Here is a 21,859-nt window from a genome sequence, read left to right on the forward strand (position 1 = left end):
CTTCCCCAGCCATCGTGGTATTTTTAAAGTGGCATCCTTACTCAGCTAGTATGAATATAACTGCACAGACTGAACCCTCAGATGTTTCTGAAGTCTACGTTTCATTTGCTTGCTAATTTGGTACCTTGCTCCTGGATCATAACACCAGATAATTTAGGCAACTAATACCAGATAATTTAGGCAACTATTAGAATTTATCCATTTGTTTGTTTGTTATTTACAGGGCCTTGCTCAATGTAACCCAGGCTGGCCTCAAAGATGTGGTCCTCCTGCCTTAGTCTCCACATGCTGAGATTTATAGGTCAGAGCTAACACAACCAGTTTAGGCTACACTTTAAAGGTAAGACTAGAAATATATAAATCTTGATGGCTTTTTTTCACCAATAAAACATTGTTGAGAAAACGACATATTCCTGAATACTCTAGAAGGTGAGTGTAGGAGTTTGTAATCAGGGTGTATAGATGATTCACAGACAATATTGGGCCTGTTGGATAATTTGCTGATTTCTTCTAGTGACAAGATAGGCAGTATTACAAAGTCAGATTCTCCTATTTCTAAACAATGATGAGTGAATGAGGTTCACAGCACTGAATACCAATGTGGATACCCAAGGCAGGCCCAGAACACCTCTGTTTCTCAGGGACTCATGGCTGTCTAGATGTTCTCAAGAATGACCCTGAGCACCCTGGTGTCATGATACTCCTTCATTCATTAATAAGAACTGTATTCACCATGATTCTCTCTCCAACCCAGGTGAAAAGAGATGCTGCATGTTTGAGCCCTTCATAAACCTCTAAGACTGTGTGAAAGATAAGGAGCCCTCAATAGAGGAGTCACAGCAGCACATGCACTCCCTGGTCACAGCCCCAAGCTGAGCTGAGTTCTCTCCCCAGACCCAATACTGCCAAGTGAGTCCTAAGACTTATCCCCCGTGCCCGCTCTCCAAGCATCTGCCTCCTGTTGCCTGGGAAGCCAATTTCCACCTTCCACTCTAGCTCACACAGTTCGGTTTATAAAAAGCTGGAGTTCCTAAGTAGACATAGAAATAGCTGAATAAGCGCTCTGTTCTTAGGGGCAGTAAGACCTATGTGGACACCCAGGTGAAGACTGTGACCCATCCCTGGGGAGGAGAGGAGGCTGTGACGAGGCACAGGGGCTTCAGAACTTCTCAAATAAAACATCCCTTAGGCAAAGGGATAGACATATAACCCATCAGTATTTTAGTCTTCTTGAGATGTGTTGAACACTTCTTAACTGATTCTTTAAAAAAAAAAACTACACCCAAAAGCCATTCATCGTTTTCTGTTTTCATTCCCACTTGCTCTTCATTCCTCACTCACAGTGTCAAGCATGGCAAAGGCCATTCTAGAAGTGACAGATGATAAAGCACGGTCCCCGTCCTTACAGCAACTCACAGCCTAATGCAGCAGGCGGGAGAAACCAGAGGGAAACAGGCCCTCTGGAGGCATCCCACTGGGGACTGTGTGCCAAGGACAGGGTAGCAGCTGGGTGCCAGGTGAGGGAGGGCTGGGTTAGTATTTAGGCCCTTCCCCTGCTGCAGGAGCCCTGCTCAGTAACCCTCCACCTACTCCTCCCATGCCCTCAAACTGTGTTTTACATTCAACACACTACTTATCCCAGGGATCCCTTTCTGGCAATTGAGTGAGAGGTTCTGAAGATTCCCACTTGGGGAGGGGGTGGGGGCGGGGGCTGTGTGTCCATAAATGCATATGCAAGAGTGTGCATGCCACCTTGTTTCCACTGCATGCCTGCTGCTGCAGTGTGGCATTTAACAAGAGCGGGAATGGGCTGCTCCTGTGCGCATCAATCACTGGCTGAAAGATAAGGGAGTTCAAAGACCTAGCCTCCTCGCTACCAATTAGGAAAGAAAAAGTCTACCCCACTCAGATGCCACACAGAAACACCTCGCATTCCACAGGCCTTCTGCCCGTTCACACAGCCATCTTCACAGAACAGAAGTCGCGGCAAGGCAGTTCTTTCCAAGCCCTTTGGAGAGACGGTAACTTATGCCCAAGCCATCTTCTTCTCTGCCACTGACATGGCTACATTCCCCAGACTCCCAGGCTGCAGCTACTGCCTGAGAGGCCTGAGGGGTGTCTGCACCTCCCCCAAAACCATGGGCTTGTCTAGTTCCTGCTTTTCTTCACTTGACTTACCAGTTATCATCAGTCATTGAGGGTCAGTGCTAAATGGCCAGTTGTTGATCTCTCTACCCAACATTTCCATTATCTATGATATTGACTTCATCTTTCACTCTGAGCCCCTCTTCCAACTATAAGCTGCCGTGGGTAGGAGAACCAGCCACGGTTCCAACACTGTGAGTGCCTCCTGCAGAACGGGGAGCTCCGCTCGGCTACGCCTCCCTTCTTTGTTTCTTTGTGGGACCCATGAACGCCCTCGGGGGTGCTAGCTCCAGATCTTACTAGGGTATATTACCCTGAATGAATATTTGGAAGAAATACATCAGTTTTCTGTTCTTAATAATTTAGTAGTTGCATTTGAGAGATCACAGTAGAGAAATAAGAATAATGTATATTTCCGAATGTTTGTCTATGTTCAAACTCAAGAGATCATTTCAGCTTGTCAGTGACGGGCAGTAGCTACAAAGCTATCTTTAGCATCATCCGCTTAAAGGGCAAGAATGGAGACCATCTGTTAGTGTCAATCAATCGCACTGCCCATTCATTTATAAAGTGAACACATTACTTAGGCATAAAACGCACTCCATTTTTTATTACTGTTTCTGAGTACATGTATGCCTTCACATGCCACAGAGCACCCTGGGGGAAACAAAACATCCTATGGATAAGACTCTTCCCAAGCAAAAGGGTTAATGGTAACCATGGCAACTGCCTCCAAGAATAGCATCATCTGCAGTAGCATTCATGCTGGGGCCGTCGACAGAATGGTTATAAATATACCTATTAGCAGCCTGAACTGAATCTTTAAACAGCACTGTTAGGAGAAAGGGTACCTAAAAATAGATCCCACGCTTGCATTTGAAGACGTGTCCTCAGAAAAACCACATCTTGTGCACATACTTTCACACATACAGGAAGATTTTTTTTTTTTTAATTTTCTCTCTTTCCCTAACAACGAGCACCAAACACTGGAGGAACATGAGAGACAATGCAGTGTTTTATGACCTTCTAATTTCATTGCAAAATTCCAGAAAACAGCCTCTATCCCCAAACAGAGCAGGCCACTGTGTATGGGTCCAGATTTAACCGTCAGCAGGTGCTGGGGTGGGACAAGGTGGCCCCAGAGCCCTGCACAGCAGGGTGACCGGCATGCTTCACATACCATGCTCACATAGAAGGCTGTTTCTGCCAGGGGCCCACACTGGGGAGAGATAACAGCCACTCCCAGCAAAGGGCCAGCCAGTTTAGTTTGTGGCCACACGGTAGCCCTGTTCATTGTCCACTTTCTTCAAGCAATCATCTCCAATGTTCCTGAGGCTTTACTTGTGCTCCCCCTAAGGATGGTGGCTCTGCAAACATACAGAAGTAAGAACCTGATAGATGCAGGCTTGAACTTCAGCTTAAACACATCTCCATAGCACATTCCTTCACTGCTGAAGAAGGCTACTGGGGTGGCTACTTAGAGTGCTGCTACAAGGAATCATGGGACAGAGAAATCTCAAGGCCCAGTGCCTGGAGGGTCCAGCTCATAAGTCTTTCTCCTTGCCTGGATCCCTCCCACTCACAGAGCACGCTGAGGGCAGGAGCCACCAGTGCCTGGACAACAGATCTCCAGAGCATGGTGCCCAGCTAAAAAGCAGTTGCCAGTCCATGTGTAGCATGGTGGGACAGGGCAAGGGTGGGAAGAAAGAAAGCCGCACCTCTCAAGTATAAAGATGTATGGCTAGCTGTCCTGCATTTATGAAAAAATAAATATTATAAAAAGTATTCCATCACTAGGTGGGGCCCGGGCATCTGTTGGCCAAAGTGAAGCCAGAGAGGAGCAGCCTCCTAGTCATACATGGGACTCGTGATCATCCTGTCTCTACCCTGTGTGCTATAATCACTGGCATGTACCACCACATCTAGTTTTACACAGTGCTGACTCCTACATGTTAGGCAATCACTGTACCAACTGAGCTACAACCCTAGGATCCCCAGCTCTCAAGCCCTGGCCTTTCCCTTTATCTACCTATCCTTGGGTGACAATCACTGGTTCTAGACACTAGGCTTCTGTTGGGTGTGTCCAGCTACATTATCCCCCCCCCCCGGGGGGATTCTTTTCTTCCTGTTTAACTATATTTGGAACTTATCGATATACAGAGAGTCACGTATCCCACAGTACACATGTGGCTTAGCTCTCACGGTCTGCTTAGTGGTCTTTACAAAGGTGAGTGGCACGGAGCTTGTTGGCCTTTTCTTTTGGGGTTGTCACGACCTGCCATGCTGAAGCAGCTCTTCCTGGGCAGGAGAAACGGCTCAGTGGGTAAAAGCTCTTGCTGTACACACGTGAGGACCTCGGCTTTAATCCCTAGCACTGGGGGATGGAGGCCAGCAGATCCCGACAGCTTCTTGGCCAGTCCGCCTAGCTGAACCAGCCATGTCCAGTTCAGTGAGAGATCCTGTCCTAAATAAGGCAGAGAGCAAGAGGGGGAAGACCCCAGTGTTCTGCTTCATCCACCACATCCACCCACTCACTGCACCCGTGGGTGGGGCAGGGCAGGGCAGGGAGGAAAGGAAGCTACGCCTCTTGAGTGTAAAGGTGCAAGACTAACAGCCCAGTATTTAAAAAAAAAAAATATTATTTATTTATTGCACATTCGCTGCTCCAAAATCTTTATGAGGGTCTCCCACCGAGTCTTCTAAAACATTAAATATTTTTGTACTCTCATACTGCTTATCTGTCCCATCTGAGGCCTGTCTTTCTGATAACCTTCCATTTTGTTTCTCATATGTAACCAAATGTCCCAGCACCATTTAAAAAAAAAAAATCTTACCAGCTCACTGGTGTCTTCTAGTCCCCGGTTCTAAAATCATAATCAGAAGGCTTTCACAAAAGTATGCTAGGTCTGCCACCTGGCTGACACCAACCACCAGGCACAGGAGAAAGGTGTATCTGTATTCCAGAGACAACAAAGGTGCTCCTTAAAGTTAACAAACAGGGCATGTCCAATGTTCGAAAGTCTGCAAGTTTGATTCGGTGCCTTCTATTCTTTCCCATTTGTCCATTTGTCTCTATACATTTATCAGAACATCTTAGCCACAAGTACATTACAAGCCTGATACAGCAGGACCACTCGACTTGCACAAATCCCTCAGTTAGTCCTGCCTGTTCTTGGCTTCTGTTCCTATCATATGAATATTCTAACATCAGCTCTTGCAGTTGGTTTTAAAAGCCCCGTCAGGATTTTGCCATGAGTAAACTGTGACTTGTGGATTAGCATGGGGGAGTGGGGGGTGGGAGGAATTGACATCTTCACAAGGCTGAATACTCCATCCATGAACATGGTATATTATGGCCAGTCAAACTGGTCCACTCGTGTTTCATGTTCATCATTATTTAGCTCTCCTCAGGAAGGTGTTGAATGCATCATTGGGTTTCTGCTTTCCAGGTACTGTGGAGAGCTGATTCATGAATGTGAAGACTTCAGATAGGCTTTTCAAGCTGGATTGATACTGAATAATGAGATTTTTTTTAAAAAAAATCTTGAATCAAGAAAATCTGAATGCTAATCACAGTCTGCACCTCGATTCTCTTCGGTTTTCCACACAGGGAACCCTCTCATCTGTCAACCAGGTAGGTTCAAGTTACTTTGTCCTAATCCATGTACATCACATGTCTTTATCTTTCTTCCTGCGTTAACTAGAGCCAGGACATATTCAAGCGGGGACAGACATGATAGGCATCTTTGACTTGCTCACAGCTTAAGAGTTAAGGTGTCTTGGTCAAACACCTTTAGAGATCAGGTGTCAAGTTTTATCACTAAGTTTAATATTTCCTAGAGTTTTCTAATAAGTAGCTTTTACAAGCCTAATCATTTCCATTTCCATCTTATTTTACAAAAAAATAAAAAATACTGTTATCGTGGACAAACAGTAGACTTTACTGAGTTATTCTGAAACTTTACATGTTTGTTTTCTCTCAGCCTGCTAGTCATGATGTGAGCAACTTGCTGACATAGAACCATCTTTGTGCCTCTGAGACAAGTGCTCCCAAGTCGTGGTATATAGAGTTTGATTCCTTCTCTGTAGATGCTGACTTGCTAATATTTCATCTTGGGTTCTGTTTTTGCTGTTGTTTGTTTGTTTGTTTGTTTGTTTGTTTGCATTATGCTGAAATTCCAGCCACCGATGAAACTCTTGGATGCAGAGGTCAGCTAACTGCCTCAAGGGTTTGCCTTACTTCTGTGCCATGAAATGTTTACCTTGTTTCATAGCTTGTCGAGTCGTTTGGCTTTCTCCTTTGAAATTTCTCCTGCGATGGCCTGAGGCCTTTTGTGTCAAGAACAATGAAAGTGTGAGCTCCCTGAACCACTTCAGTTGAAATTCCGTGCCAACCCCAGGGCTGAATTCTAACCTTACTGACTTTCCTTGTTTCAAACCTTCCACCTAAACTCAGGACTTATTTCCTTAAGTGAAGATGACTAGCAAAGTGTCTTGTAAACATACATAGCATAGAACATGATCAACAAATTGCTAAATGTTCGATATATGAGTTAAAATTTTCAAAACCAAGGTTTTCCAGGTACATATTTAAAGTGTTTGTATTTGTCTAGTAAATTCCTCTTCTTGGTGTGGAAGCACGTTGCACGGTGCTGTACTTGGAGGTAGCTAGGCAGCTATGGAGGTGTGAGGGTCCTAGAGGCATGAAGGCCAGGGGGTGAGAGCATGGCCACAGTAAATGCCTAGCTGCCCACCCATCCTGCCAACAGGACCTAAGGGGGGCTTGGCAAGGAACTGACAGCCACACTTGAGGAGTGTGTATCAGTATTCGGGGATACAGAAGGAGACACATGTGCAGGAGATGGAGAGGGGTGGAGACACACACGTAAAATGCTTTTGAACTGGGCTAATATCCAAACCACGTGCCCCTCCATTGGAAAAGATAAAAAAAAAGGTTCTTTAAACTATAATACTCTGCAAATAAATTGGGTTTTAATTCACCCCACCTTAATGGCAAGGCTTGTGCCTGCCTCTGCTGGTACAAGGTCTCTTGTTTTTGTGAATGCTATCTCCTTGCTCTGAAGCCACCTGCTCAGCCATTTCAATACTCTATAACTTGGGTCACGTGACTTAATATCCATAGTCTGTCTCCATTTTCTTTAAGAAAATAAAAAAGGGAGGGGGACCAAAGTACCTGTGGTATGATTTTGCTAACTACCCAACTACACCAGTACTTGGATAGGGGATCACCCTCTATGATGCCAGAAGTTATCAATTTCATAGCCATTGTTCTCTATGTTTGTGTGCCTATTTATTTCTGTTTTCACTGTTGCTGTTTTGAGACAGGGTCTCATACAGCCCAGGCAGGCCTTCAACTCTTGAGGTAGCCGAGGCTAGCCTTGAACACCTGATCCTTCCGCCTCCACCTCCTAAGTGCTGGGATGACAGGTGGATATGCACCACTACACCCGGCTTTCTTCCACAGGCTTGTCTCCCACTCTCTCATTTCTTGGCCTCATGTCTGAGTCTGCCCTAAAGTTTTAAATAGGTAAACACCCACTTTGTGTTTTGTCTATTTCGGGTCCTCTTATCTACTCTTCCCCCCCACCCCCACCCTACCCCAGTTCTGCTCTCTTTGCTACAAACTGCATGGTGGGGTGCCTCCACAGGCAAGAAGCGGGTTTGTATGTCTGAATGCCTCTGCCAGGCTAACAACGCCGCACCTCTGATCTAATATATATTTAAATGAGTCGCTTTGTTTATTTATTTATCAAGAGCAGTGGACATACTCATAGCACGCAGACAGAGCCTCATGAGTGTCTAGATTTCTCGGCTGATGCCTCTGCTTGGCCTGAGACAGGAGAGCATAATCAAGTCACAGGAGACACTAAGTCACACCAGCTAACGCTGGGCAGATAAGTCGTCTGTGTCAGATAAGAAGCCCCATTTCAATTCTGCTGTCATAAAGTAGTCATTACATTTATCTTAACCTGATAACTCCAGGGTGAGAAGACGAGAAACCAAAGATTAAATCAGAACTCACTAAAACGTTTTTGTTTTTTGTTTTTTGTTTTTTAGGATTCTTTTTGTCTTAAGGATGAACATCTATCCAACCTAAAGGAGCACAATTATGACAGACAGACGGACGGGGCTCAATCACCAACACCCCGTGGTTTTCAACATGTTTTTAGACATGAATGTCAATCCAATTCTCAGCACAAGCTCCAGGGGATTAACTCACAGAACAGTATAAGCCGAGGCAGAGGCCAGAGCAAAATAACATAGGCTCAGAAGTGCATAGGACCAGCACCTAAGCTGAGGGACCAGGGTGTGTGCACGCGCAGGGATCAGGGTACGGGCACGCGCACACATGGGGGGGGGGGAGACAACTGTGCTGTTATCCCTCTGCTCTGGTCCTACTGTGTGTCCCTGGAAACACAAGATCCACATAGCCCTGCCCTTAGTCACCGTACGAGTCCAAGTGTGCAAGGCCAACAGGATGGTGTGGGTTACCCCAGAAAGGTGAGTGCTCTGGGAGCCAGGCATGTGCAGGGTATCATATAACCCTGTGCCTCAGAGTTTTAACAGGAATGAGTCCCTCCACTTTCAGTGTGAGCAATCCGTGGGATAAAGAGCATCTCACTTAACTTTCATACCCACGTTCTGAATCCTTTTCCATGAGGAGAAGAGAATTCCCAGTCCTTCCTGGTCTCCCCATCCAAAAACAAGCTTACGAGCTGCTTCCCTTGAACCTACTCTGTACATAGTGTCAGACTGCACTATAAATCCGTATCACTACATCCACAGATTAGCACAGCTCTCAGAGCTGAGAAGAGAAGTCTCTCCGTGTGGTGAGTGTGTTAATAGAGAAACTCACAACTGGTCGGAGTGTAGAGAGGAAGTGATTGCGAAATGCTCAGTCACAAACAGGACAGCTATACCATAACCTCTCCTCCTGAGGCTCACAGACCATAGCAGAAGAGGAGTCAGAAAGCCAGAGGTCAGGGAGGCCTGGAACGTGACAGTGTCTTCTTCTGGACGTGACAGGACTGCTGCACTCATGAGCTCACAGCTGCTGTGGCCCCCACACAAGATCAAGCCAGTCAACATTCCAGCATGGAGTGGGGAGAGGTTCACTAGCCCCCATCCCTAACTGATAGCTGATGGGATTCTAGGGGGAGGAAAGTCTTTAAGGATAATGCCCCTGGTAAATTGACCATATTCCGGTGGCTGGCCCCACACCCATGAGTATATGAGACTTGATGGGTTTTTTTGTTTTTTGTTTTGTTTTGTTTTGTTTTTAAGGAGAGGGGATATGAAATTGGGGAGGAGGGAGTAGATCCGGGAGTAGTGTCTAAATATGATCAAAATATGTTATATGCATGTATGAAGTTCAAAGAATTAGTAGAATATTACTCCCCCCCCCCCAAGACAGGGTTTCTCTGTGTAACAGCCCTGGCTATCCTGGAACTCACTCTGTAGTCCAGGCTCGCAGGGAGCCACCTGCTTCCAGCTCCCAAGTGCTGGCATTAAAGGTGAACGCCATCACTGCCCAGCAATATTACACTTAAAAAAAAAAAAAAGACAGAACTGCTCCCCTCATTCTTGCTCTTGCAGCCCAGTCACCTCAGTGTATTCCAGAGCCAGACTGTTCTGCACAGGGATGATGGCAGGAGCTGGAATGGCAACATCCCACCCTCCTTAGACATCCTGTCGATGCCTCACATCCTCTCTGTTCCAACTCCAAGAGATGCTTCCTAAAGGTTCCCCGTCCCCCTGACTTACTGCATCTCAGAGAAAACTCTCGGGGGTTCAGTCCCAGCTAACAGCACTGTCTTTACCACACAACAGCAGAAGCCACAGACATCGTGCTCAGAACTGGGGCATTCACAGTTCTTGGCACAAGGTGAATGAGATAATGAACAACTTGGGTGGAGCTATTCTGATTTCTGGGCTCAGTTTTCCTATTTATTGTTGCAATCTGTTCATATTTGATCAGTGTTGCAAATTGTTAAGTCGGAGACGCTATTTACAGCCATGTTCTATTGATAACACTTCTCGGAAGAGCAAGCGCACATGGGGATGATTTTCACAGGGAGCCCGCTGTATGTGAAACGGGAGAAGGGCACAGGTGAGTCTTCCATGCTGCCAATCTACAATGCACTAAGGTGTAGCAGCTTGTCATGCAAAGCGAAGCTAACAGTTGGGAAAGTGCTCTGTGGGTGACAGGCCTCGTGAGTGTCATGGTGCTATGCCCAAGAGCTTCATGCCACCCCTTTGGTCTCAGTCTGTTGTTCACGGTGCCACTGACAGGGTTAGGGGGCCTTCAATAGCCAAGCAGCCTTAAACAGACCTGGAAATCCAAAGCAACTGATTTGGGGGCCTTCCCACTCCCACACAGGAGCAGGGGTGGCCCTGTTTGTGATTCCACACCTTCTGCACAGGGGTAGTGTGCTGCTTACTATCTGTAACTTGCAGCAATTTCTAGCTCATTATCTCCAGTTTGTTCACCCTTGTTCCGGGCAGACAGGGGTGCTGCGAAACAGAGCAGTTCCATTACCACTGTGGATACAGACCACACATACCCACATGTGTGTGTATAGATCATGTGTACACATGTGTCTGCACATATACACTAATGCCCAGCACACACCAGCCTTGCTAAGAGTAGCAAGCTGGGGAAGTACTCAACTGGACATTTGTCCATCCAAGAATGGCAGGGCATGGCAAGCCAGCAGGCAGGCTGTTCCGGACAGTCATGGCCAGGACACTGAGGGCTCAACATATGGTGGGCCCTGGTACCGTGTTCTGTGCTTATAGTACCTCATTTTATATCACAATGACCTTGCATGTCTGTATTATCATCGGTCTACAGGGGAGGAAGCTCCCCTGAAGCTCAAAGCGGTCACTGGGGTGGATGCCAAAGGGCCAAAGGGATCTGGACAAGGAGACAAATTGGAAACTGGGCCAGAGAGGAGAGGAGACCAGGGTGACCAAGAGGAAAGGTGTAAGACCAGGTAGGAGACAGAAGATGGACAATGGCCACATTCAAGAACAGGAGCCCAGGGAGGGGACAGGGCAGGGGGTGGGGACAGTGGGAGAAGCAGGCCTCCAAGGGTCCTGGGGCCCAGGATTAGGGAAAAGAAACTCACAGGGGCTCCAGGTCCTTGGCAAGCTCTGTGGATGGGGGCTGTACCTCAGTACTGTCTCTTACAGAGACTTAAAAAAGTCTGTCTTGCTTCTGTAGATACCACAGGCGTGCAGGGAAAACTCTCCTGCAATAAGACAAAGGATATTGCACCTTGCACTTGCTGACCTAAGGAAGTAAAGCCTGCAAGATGGGCATGCCAAACTCCCACACTTGGGCTCAAATAATCAATATCACAGGAACAGGTATGTGTGTGTGTGTGGGGGGGGAACAATTGACAGCAGATAAGGGGTGAGGAGCAAAGCGGGGGTACAGGCACCCCATTTTGACTCATGACTCAGTGACACTGACTCACAACTTTAGGCAGGTCTGGGCTCTGTGCCTTTGGTGAATGGGACACCATGGGTAATCCCTCCTACTGTCTCTCTGTATGACTGACAGAGATAAATGACCACAAACAGGGAGGGGGGGCGGGGTGTGAAATGCAGAGTACCTGTCTTTCAGTGCTGGAGGCTCCAAGTGCTGCAAGGCTGGGTCCCCTGTTAGCCTCTCTACTTGGTTTATGAATGAATGGCCACCTTCATGAGCAGGTGTCATCCTCCCTATATGTGTGCCCCCTCCAAAGCCCCACCCCCATGATGACACTACACATACCAGATTACCCACAGACCTCACTCTGACTGTGCCACCTTTGGATAATCTAGAGATAATATCTGGAGAGCCCGGGGCTTAGGAAACAGTTCCAACCTGAACACTGGGTTCCCACAACCCAGTGTCTGCTATTAGCCAACTCCCCTTCTCACTCTCACTCTACGTCCTGTGCCAGGGCCTCCCAAGCATGACAAGGGCACCTGCCTTCAGGTCAGTGGTTCTCATGCCTTTGCCATAATTACCCAGTGTGAAGCCACCTGTGTGCTAAGCCAAGGCCACGGACACCACTGCGCATCACAACTGTCACCTATTTATTTACGTTTGCTCTAGCTAGGTAAAGGCATTCCCAGGTGCTCATGTTAGATAAACATGAATTTTAGGATCAGCCCGATAATCTGTACACAAGAACCAGCTTGGAATTCAATGGAGAAGGCACCAAGTCTGAAATCTGTGTGGACTGTATTGCCATCAGGACAACATGAAATCTTCTAAACCATGAATATGGTATACCTTTCTCCTGAGTTAGGGCTTCAGTTTCTTCAAATGATATTTTGCAATGATTGGTATATGAGTTAATACCTGCTTGGGTTAAGTTTATTCCTAATAATTTTATGACTTGAGTATTAAGAAAAGCATTGTTTCTTGAACTTCAGTTTCTGGCTGTTCTTTGCAAATGTCCAGAGATAGAACTGATTTTTGTATATATATCTCACACCCAGCAATTCTGCAGAACTTCTTGGTCCTGGTGATGTTTTCATAGACCATCCAAGATCATTTCATCCACAAACAAAATGTCATCTTGCTTCTTCCTTTCCAAACTGGGTGCATGGGGCTGGAGAGATGGCTCAGTGGTTAAGAGCACTGACTGCTCTTCCAGAGGTCCTGAGTTCAATTCCCAGCAACCACATGGTGGTCCTCTTCTGGTGTAAAAGTGTACACACAGATAGAGCACTCATATACATACAATAAACAAACTGGATGCCATGAATTCTATCTCCTGGCCCAATGACCATGACTAGAACTTTCTATATGAGGCTGAATGGAAATGACAAGAGAAGACATCTGTCTTCCTTCTGACCTCAGGAGGAAGGCTTTCAGTCTCGCCCCAGGTGTGATACAGCTGTGGACGTTCCTTAGACATGCTTTTATCCCACGTTAGGTTATGGTTTCCTTTCATTCGCTATTTTCTATTACAGAGATTCTCCCTATAGCTGCCAAGGAGAGCCTGCTGGGATAAAAGGCTGAGTCTGTCATCGCCTTTTCCTTAGACCTTAGGATTCTGCCCAAGCTCAGATCCCCCCTCCTCACTTCCCTGAGCCTGCTTTTCACCACCTTTGCTTCACTCTTTACCTCCAGCAACAAAGCCAACTCGGGACTTTCTGTTTTCTAAGGTACTCTGTACTTGACTTTCTTCTGCCCCTTCTGCCTGGAAAGCGAGCCCTGGGACCATCCATTTGCTGATATGAACTTTCTTCCTCTATGGGACAAACATTTTGTGCAATGGGCCACACTGCATCTCCTGTTACGTTTGCAGGCCTATCTTTTCCCCACAGACAGCCAGTGTCCTAAAAAGTGTCTCTGCATTAGTGACATTTGCTCCAGGCATTTAACACAAGGCTTAAGCATGCCATTATGAGTGCATGAATGAATGAATGAATCCTCAGAGACATCCTTCACTACTGGCCAAGCAACTTTTTTAAAAATAAAAACTTGATTTTAATACTCAATTACGATAGGTCCTGGGGGAGCAATCTGTACCCTTTTTTGTAATTTTGTAAAATACAGGGTTCTTCACAACCTTCCCCTACCTGTCTCTCCCTTCCTACAATCTGTGGCACACTCTAGAAACCACACACAACTCTCCCAGTTCAACAGAGTTCTTGCAAGGCTCGCAGGGTGCTCATGTCAGACCCTCTGTCCCTGCCACCATCTGTCTGGAAGCCCTGCCTCATCCACTCACACTTGATCTTTGGGTCCTCAATCAATTTACAGAGCTGACTCCTGTGCTTGGTGTCTCAGAAGCATCTTGAGTCCCAAATCTAAGACTGAAGTCATGGTCACCTCCATCCTGCTACTGCTATCAAGATCCCATCCCTTTGCCAAGTGTCAAGGCCTGGTAAAAACTCCACTGTCCATCCAAACACCCAGGGGATGGACGGATACACACACACACACACACACACACACACACACACACACACACACACACACACACACACACAAAACAAACAAACAAAAAAACCATGTGCCATCTTCTGCTGTTCCAAAGCACTTCTGAAAGCCTCCCACTCCTTGGCACCATGCCGCCCCTTTCTTCCCAGCCTCCACTGTGTACCTTGCTCTGGCACAGCGGCTGCTCAATGGCCCTCTGCCTCCACATGGCACCTGGAGTGGACCCTCCAGCCTGCTCCATTAGCCCCTCCTCATTTTCAGTCCTCAAGCTCCCCCACCCCCCAGCCCCTCACTGTTCTGCTGACAGATCCCCCACCTCCGGTGGCCTTGCATGTGGCTCTCCTGGCCCACCCCCGAGCACTCTACCTCTCTTCCTCCCCTTGCTAGAGCATCAGTCTGCTCTCAGCTTGTACTTCACCTCCTCAGGAAAACCCGAGCGGATGCCATTGACTAAGCCAGTCCACAGCCACTCAGGACCACACCCCTCCTCTTCATGGCTTTCCTATAAGTTTGAAGTAACACATCATTTGAATGGGACTATCATGGCTACAAAGCAGAACCCTATGGGAGAAGGAGCCACAGTCCACCTGGGCACAGTATACGGCTGACATGGAAGGCAGCAAGTGAGTGTGCCTTATCTATTCTCCTATCTACCTCTCAGAGAAACAGCTCTGGCATGTGTTGCAGGTGTCCCAGGGTGGTCCGGCAACTCCTACCAGAGCCCTCCATCCATTTGCCTCGTTCATAGAGTGGCAAGTCCAGAAGAGACACACCTTCCTCAGGGCAAGGAGTTGTCAGTACAGGCCCGGTGAGGCTGTAGCAAACAAAGCCTTGGACCACCAAGGAAGCTGCAGAGAGGGAGCCGGGAAAGAACTCCTACTCCCACCACTGTATGAGATCAAATGAAGGCCATGCTCGTGACTCCTGTGCTATGGGGAGAACCCCTGTCTCTGGTAGAAAGAGAAGACCCATGTGGCAACCTATAGGAGCCCACAGATGTCCATAAGGACTACTTCCAGACCCGGGCATCTGAGAAACTGCTTCGGTCAATTAAAAGGAGAGTTTCATTTGTATTGATACAGAACCCTTCAATGAAGACAGATAAAGTTCTTTGGTCTATTGACATGTGGCTCCCCTCCTTTGGCTGTCAATCAATGCCCAAAAGAGCAGGGGAGAAAAATCGATTGTATAATTGTGGGATTGATTTGGCAATGCCTGATGGGAAAGGGTTTGTATTCAAACAACACAGATGAGCCTCTCAGGCTGGGAGTGTAGCTCTGTGGAAGAGTGCCGCCTAGCACAGGTTCAATACCCAACACTAGCAAAAAAGAAAAGTAAAGTGGGAAAGGTTCCTTCAGAGACACTGGCAAACCTCCTGAGTTTACCACGTTTGAGGACATGCATCCTTTAGATGGCCAAAGTGCTCAGCACTTTCCCCATGGAATGCATGGAGAGGGCTACAGATAGGGGGGACCCGTGAGCCTGGCCTCAGAGCACACAGCTGTGTGATGAAGGACAACTTTCTTCACCTCTTCAGAGACTCGGTTCACTCTCTTTCTCATTAGCAAGGGCAAAAGTCAATGAAGATGGGACAGTGGCGGGGCCTGACCTGCAGGAAGCCCTCGATGTGTGTTGTACGGTTGTACACACCCTGGGCTTTTATCCTATGACTTCTCTGACCTTGGTGACAAATACATTGAGCCAGCAGGACTGGCTGGGGCACCGGGAGACTCAAACACTGTCTCTAACTCAAACACTCAGCTGTATGCACCCCACGCCTGCTTCTGCGTACCAAAATGGTGAGGACGCCTCACATAGGCTCCATAGCTGTCACAGGCTCCAGTGGCCTCTGGAAAGGGTCACAACATGCTGCACGACACTTCTATTGTCACTGCAGGCAAAACATTAACGAATTACTTTTCATTCGTTTTCCTTCTATCACGCAAGTAAGAAGCCACACGATTCCTTATAGAAATCTGGCAACAGTTATATCTGCAGTGGAGATGAGTTCAGCTTTGCCGTGAGAGGGGAGAGCTAAGAGGCCGACATCAGCTCCCTACCCATGCTCCCTGGTCAGCAGCCTTAGGAGGGAGAGGGTTAGGGATTGGTGTTTAAGTCAGAAACATCGATGAAGGAACACAACCACCAATCCGGTATGGAGGCTGTCATGGGATCTCCAGAAGAGAGAGATGGCTGAGAAAACACATAAAAATAAGAACGTGTGAAAGCGCGCGCGCGCACACACACACACACACACACACACACACACACACACACACACACACACACGTAGGGAGGAAAGAGGCTTAAAAAGCCAGGTCCAAATGCAGACATGAAACCAAGACTCTGCAGCGGCTGCCTGCCCTCTCCCCCAGGACAGGTGGGCAGTGGGAGGGATGAGGAGCCCACCAAGATGGATGGAAAAATGAGCTGCAGCTTGGGAGGAGCGCTTGGCAGAGACCAGGAAAGCCTGCACTCAGGAGCACTAAGCAGAAGCTGCCTTTGGGAGGTTGGCGAGGAGGTTGAGTGGGGGTAGGATGGGTTGAGGATGCCTTTCAAAGGGAAACCTAACCTCATCAGCAACTCTCCTGCAGATTCTTCTCCACTAAATTCAATCCTTTCTTTCTTGTACAAAAATCTATACAGCAAGAAGCCCATCTAGAATTCCACCCCGCAACCCCCACCATACATGGGCATGATCTTCCTTGAGCATGCTCCCCAGACTTATGCACGCTTAACAAAGGCATTTTCTCTATCAAAGCCAGCTCGCATCCTTGTTCTGTTTTATGATTTGCCCTTTGTGTCTTAAGTCAGAGATATCTTTCCACATGAAAATATGTCTTCCCAGACCTTCATCCTCACTGGTCATGTGTCACATGGACGGATCATCATCAGTTAATCAATTCGCCATTGCGGGACTTTTATGTTGCTTCTGCTAACTCTAGCATTATAAATAATGCTGTGACCGAGGACATCATAGAGGCAGCTTTGTGCACCAGCCCATTTTAGTTCTTCAGATAAATTAACTGTGGGATTGTGTGAGTCAATATATGGTGATAGGCTGAAAGAAATGTCTGTTCCCCCAAAGACATCTGTGTTCCAGTCCTTGGTACCTGTTATCGTTTAGCCTTGCACATAAGGATTTTGCAGGCGTGACCCAGTGAAGGATTCTAAGAGAGGGAGAGTCCCCGGAGTTATCTAGGTAGGTTTCAGAATGCCACTGCCGGGAGTGCTTGGGAGAGGAAGGAGGAGAGCAAGATCAGGAGTGAAAATACCATGCTGCCCACGGTGGTCGGAGACAGTAGGGCAAGTCAAGAAAGGGGGGTTTCCTTAGATGCTGGAGAAGAGAAGACAAGGAATCAGCACACACTTTCTCATGCCCGTATACACACACACACACACACACACACACACCACAAACCCACAGGGAGTTCTTGATATCCGAGCAGTAAAACCTCCAGACCCACAAGATAATAAATCTGTGTTGTTTTCGGCCACCAAGTTTACAGTGTTTCTTACGACAGTGAGGGAAGGCAGACACATAGCTCATGCGTTTACATGTTTATTTTTGATAACTGGTATTAGGGCCACTTTGTTTTCTCCAGCTGCCACTCGGTGCTGCCACTGGGTGACTGGCACATGACCCTGGGAGGACAGGACTGAGCTTTCCGTCTCCGTGCCAAGCATGCCCCTGAGTTGATCCTGCCTCTTCTCCTAAACTTCCATGCAGAGACTTACTTCACAGTTTCACAGCTTAGCCAGGTGACAGCCCGCACGCGCGTGGACACATTCGATCAGTTGTTCACTAAACAGCCACTTTCAGAGCCACCCAGGTGCTGACACCCTCAACACTAAGGATTCGGCATGGGCAAACAGTCTCTGCCTTCTGTGTGGCTTCTGTGTCTGCGACCTAAGCGAGAAGCTTGCAGCCAGGCTGGGAGCTGAAGCCACATGCACTCAATCTCCCTCGCATGGCAAACCACCCCCCCACCCCCCCACCCCCACGGCCACCAGACTCCCTCCCTACTTTGCCTTTTCTCTTTTGTTCCCTCAGACCGAAAAATCTCATATAAAAGAGCTCAAATTTTAAATGCCTCTTTACTTCTCACTAGCAGGTAGGCAGGAGGGCGGGGCACTCTGCATTCATGAGCTGCAGGATCCCTGGCCAAGCACAGCCTTCCATGCAATAGGCCCTCAGCAAGTGTTTCTTGATCTATTGTTCAAAATCCATGGCCTCTCTCCTGTATCCTACCGCTCTCCAAGTCATTAGAAACTGTGGGTCTCTCCCTACAAAGCCTTGCCGCCCACCTGCCTCTGAGTCATGTCCACAAATGAGGCACCTTCAGCCTGGAGGAAGAATGCCAAATATTAAATAAACAGCATTCAGAGAGGAGGTGAGGACCTCTTCAGAATTTCACCCAGGCCATTCGCTCCAGAAAGGAAAGAAGCTGGAGTTCTTGTTCTGTGAATCCAAAGACCACCAAGTATGGAGTGGAAAAGGGTGAAGATTGTAAAGCAAATAACTGAGCCTCTTTTTGAGAGAAGCCTTCTAGAAGGTTCCAGAGACTGCAGCACACCTAAACATTCCCTGAGCTTTCTGTGAGGAGAGGCAGCCCTGTGTGGTGAAATGGATGAACTGCAATGCATTATGCAGACCGACTGCCGCATTTCCTCCATCCCCTTGTGCTAGCCTGAGGAAACAGGCCCAACAGAAGGCATGCTGGCCCTGTTCCCAAAGCCCCATCCTAAGTTTACAGCCCAGGAGGCGGGCAGAAGAGACATACCACCTTGAGTTTATGAAACAAGAGCCAGAGGGGAAAATGTTCTTAGGACTCCGAACACATGTGAGGCTGCATGGTGGATTTCTGCTTATGGAGTGTTAACTGTAACCCCTTAGTGTGTCCAGTACTCCGAGAAGCACCCTGGCTCTGTCAGGAGCAGCTCTTACTATCCCTGGCTCACAGAAGAGGAAGCTGAGGACTGGAGGGGCCAGTGACATTTCTTGGCTAATGGCTGAGCAAATCTAGAGTGCAAGGAACCTCTTACTCAAGCAAAGCATGAACCTCAGCTCCTCTATCCTCCCCTTCCAGAGGACAGGGCTGCGCCTGAGCTTAGGTACTTTGCTCACACAGCACCAAGGTCAATCTTACCTGGGCCTGACACACAGAGAAGCTGTAGCTCAAAGGGATGACATGGCTTGCCCTAGACGACATGGCTGAGGACCAATGGGTGATCTGCTCTCTGGTGCACACTGCCCCGAATGTAACTTCATTCAGTTGTGTCATATATGGCTACAACAGACACAGCAATCTGAACTGGGGGCAAGGTTAAGCCTCAGAGGACAGAGGAAGGAAAGAAACAGAGGAGTGGTCAGAGGCACACACTATCGGGAAGGCCACTGTGACATTCAGAGCAGGCACACAGGGCAAAGAGCCTAAAAGGCCTGACAGGCAGGAGCCTCTAGAAGCCAATCCGGGCATCCGAGAGTCTGGAAGTAAGAGGATGTTGTGCTTCTCTCTTCTGAGCTGCACCCCAGTCCGAACCAGACCGTGAGGACAGTCGCTATGCCACAACACCTGACCCGTCAGCAGTGAGTTGCAACCTCTCTCTTTAGGTACACACTGCACTGCACTGCACTGCACTGCACTGCACTGCACTGCACCAGCAGAATCCGGAGAAAACAGAATGGTGGAAATTTCCAGTTTCCTGTGTTGAGAAAAACCAAATGACGCCTGTAGAGACAGCCATGGCCCGCTCCACCTCTCTACGCCTGTGTTTGATCTTACACCTTAGGCCCCAGCCACCCAGCTCCCCCAGACTCCCCAGGGGACCAGCTGCTCTGCTTCTGGGCTCTCCGGAGGAGAACTCCAGCAGAGCTGGGTATTGAATTTTCACTGTTATACTCCTTGCCAGAGTCTAAGTTCCTTAAAGATAGTCCCTAACTCATTTGATCTGCATTCCCAGGGCTCAGTCTAGTCCTTAATTGTGGTGGTAATCTAATTGTATTGAAATATTATTTTGATTTGTACTGAAATATTAATTTGATTGTATGTTAATAAATAAAGTTGTCTGGGGGTCAGAGCTATTAGAGCCATAGCAAGAGTGTGGCGGTGGTGGCACACGCCTTTAATCCCATAGATATCTGTGTGTTCAGGGTCAGAGCTATTAGAGCCATAGCAAGAGTGTGGCGGTGGTGGCACACGCCTTTAATCCCATAGATATCTGTGTGTTCAGGGTCAGAGCTATTAGAGCCATAGCAAGAGTGTGGCGGTGGTGGCACACGCCTTTAATCCCATAAGATCTCTGTGTGTTCAGGGATACAGCCAGCATTGGAGACATATGCCTTTAAGACCTAGGGGGCTGTACATTCAGACAGTGACGAGGCAGTCATGTGTTTGGGTTTACAACCAATGAGAAGGCAGAACAACATACTTTAAAAATACGAACCGACAGGAGGTAGGTCTCTTTTCGCGAAGCTGGGACAGCAGGAGGAAGGGTGAGATTTTAGCTCTGAGCTCTGACCTCTCGGCTTTCTCTTTTACATTGTTTCTGTGTTTCTTATTTAATAAGACGGTTGGTTACATCTACACTTAATAGGTAGGCAGTCAATAAATATTTAATGAACGAAGAAGAATCAGAGGCTCCATTATAGCATACTAACACTGCAAAATAATTAAATGGGGGGATCCAACATAATTGAGTTCTGCAAGAGACAGTGGTGGCACACTGCACCCACAGTGTAGTGTGGCTCACCTCATGACGCTTGGCTGCACCCTTAAACACAGCGAAGGGTAACTCTGGTGTGGTGGGTATTACAACCACAATTTCTCTGGAGTTTTATGCGGCTTTTAAACTACTTTTAGTTAACATACAAAATCACGAGTTTCATTATGACACCTTCATACACAGATGTCATCATACCTTGCTCAGATTTGCCCACCAAGTCCCCCAAACCCACACCTCCCCACAAGCAATCCCATTTCTGATACAAGTTTTTGAAGTAATTTTTTTTTTTTTTTTACAAAGCACAGTCCATCTCTTTCATTACTGTAGAACTGATTCCTCCCTCAGGCGGTGGTAGCTACGGGAATACAGAGGGCATGCGAACAGCCAGATCTAGTGAGCCTACAGCTTCACCCTGGGGATCGCCTTGCAGCACACAGGAATGGCCTGGCTCACAGTGACTGACCAGGAGGTTGGGCTGTTAAAAAAGGGACCGCTCTCTTCCAGTGCCCAGAACCTTGCCCAGAGGGGAGAGGAAACATCTCGAGCTCCTGGGTGTCAGGTCCCCTGGGTGTTACTGCCGTTTACCACCCGGCAGACTCGAAGCCTCATCGGATGCCATTCTAGCACCAAATCAAGCAACAAATGAGTGATGGAGTTCTGAGAGAACAGGAAGGATGTGGGCAGCAGGATGCGGGGACAGCAAATGCTTAAGCGAAAGTCAACCCCGAGGGACTTGTCTGAGTCCTGAAACCAGATGGGTCTGACGCTCCATACAGAATACATCAAGCTTTGCCATTAGTTATTATGGTCCCTGCTTCAATAAATTGCCTTTCAAGGGGGTGGGGGGGACACTCAGATTATAATTACCAATTCAGACCTCGCAGAATGGATAAGGTCAGTGCAAAAACCTATTAACTCAGGGCCAAGAAGCGACAGAAAAAAAAAAAAAAAGAGAGCTGACTTGGAAATTACTGTGGGGGGTGGGGGTGGGGGACACACGTAGGATTAATTTTAGGA

The 21,859-nt window shown here is 47.7% G+C and overlaps 1 protein-coding gene and 1 long non-coding RNA gene across 5 annotated transcripts in view; one reads left to right on the top strand and one right to left on the bottom strand.

The window, feature by feature from the left end:
- Positions 1-21,859, bottom strand: part of Trappc9 (trafficking protein particle complex subunit 9) — a 489,946-nt gene that overhangs the window by 272,753 nt on the left and 195,334 nt on the right. The window lies entirely within an intron of this gene.
- Positions 9,578-14,150, top strand: LOC121824515 (uncharacterized). The gene is made up of 2 exons (XR_013046440.1): positions 9,578-11,162; positions 11,393-14,150. It is a non-coding gene; the product is annotated as an uncharacterized LOC121824515 (long non-coding RNA).

The sequence above is a fragment of the Peromyscus maniculatus genome, chromosome 20 (assembly GCF_049852395.1).
Source record: "Peromyscus maniculatus bairdii isolate BWxNUB_F1_BW_parent chromosome 20, HU_Pman_BW_mat_3.1, whole genome shotgun sequence".
Taxonomy (NCBI): Eukaryota; Metazoa; Chordata; class Mammalia; order Rodentia; family Cricetidae; genus Peromyscus; species Peromyscus maniculatus.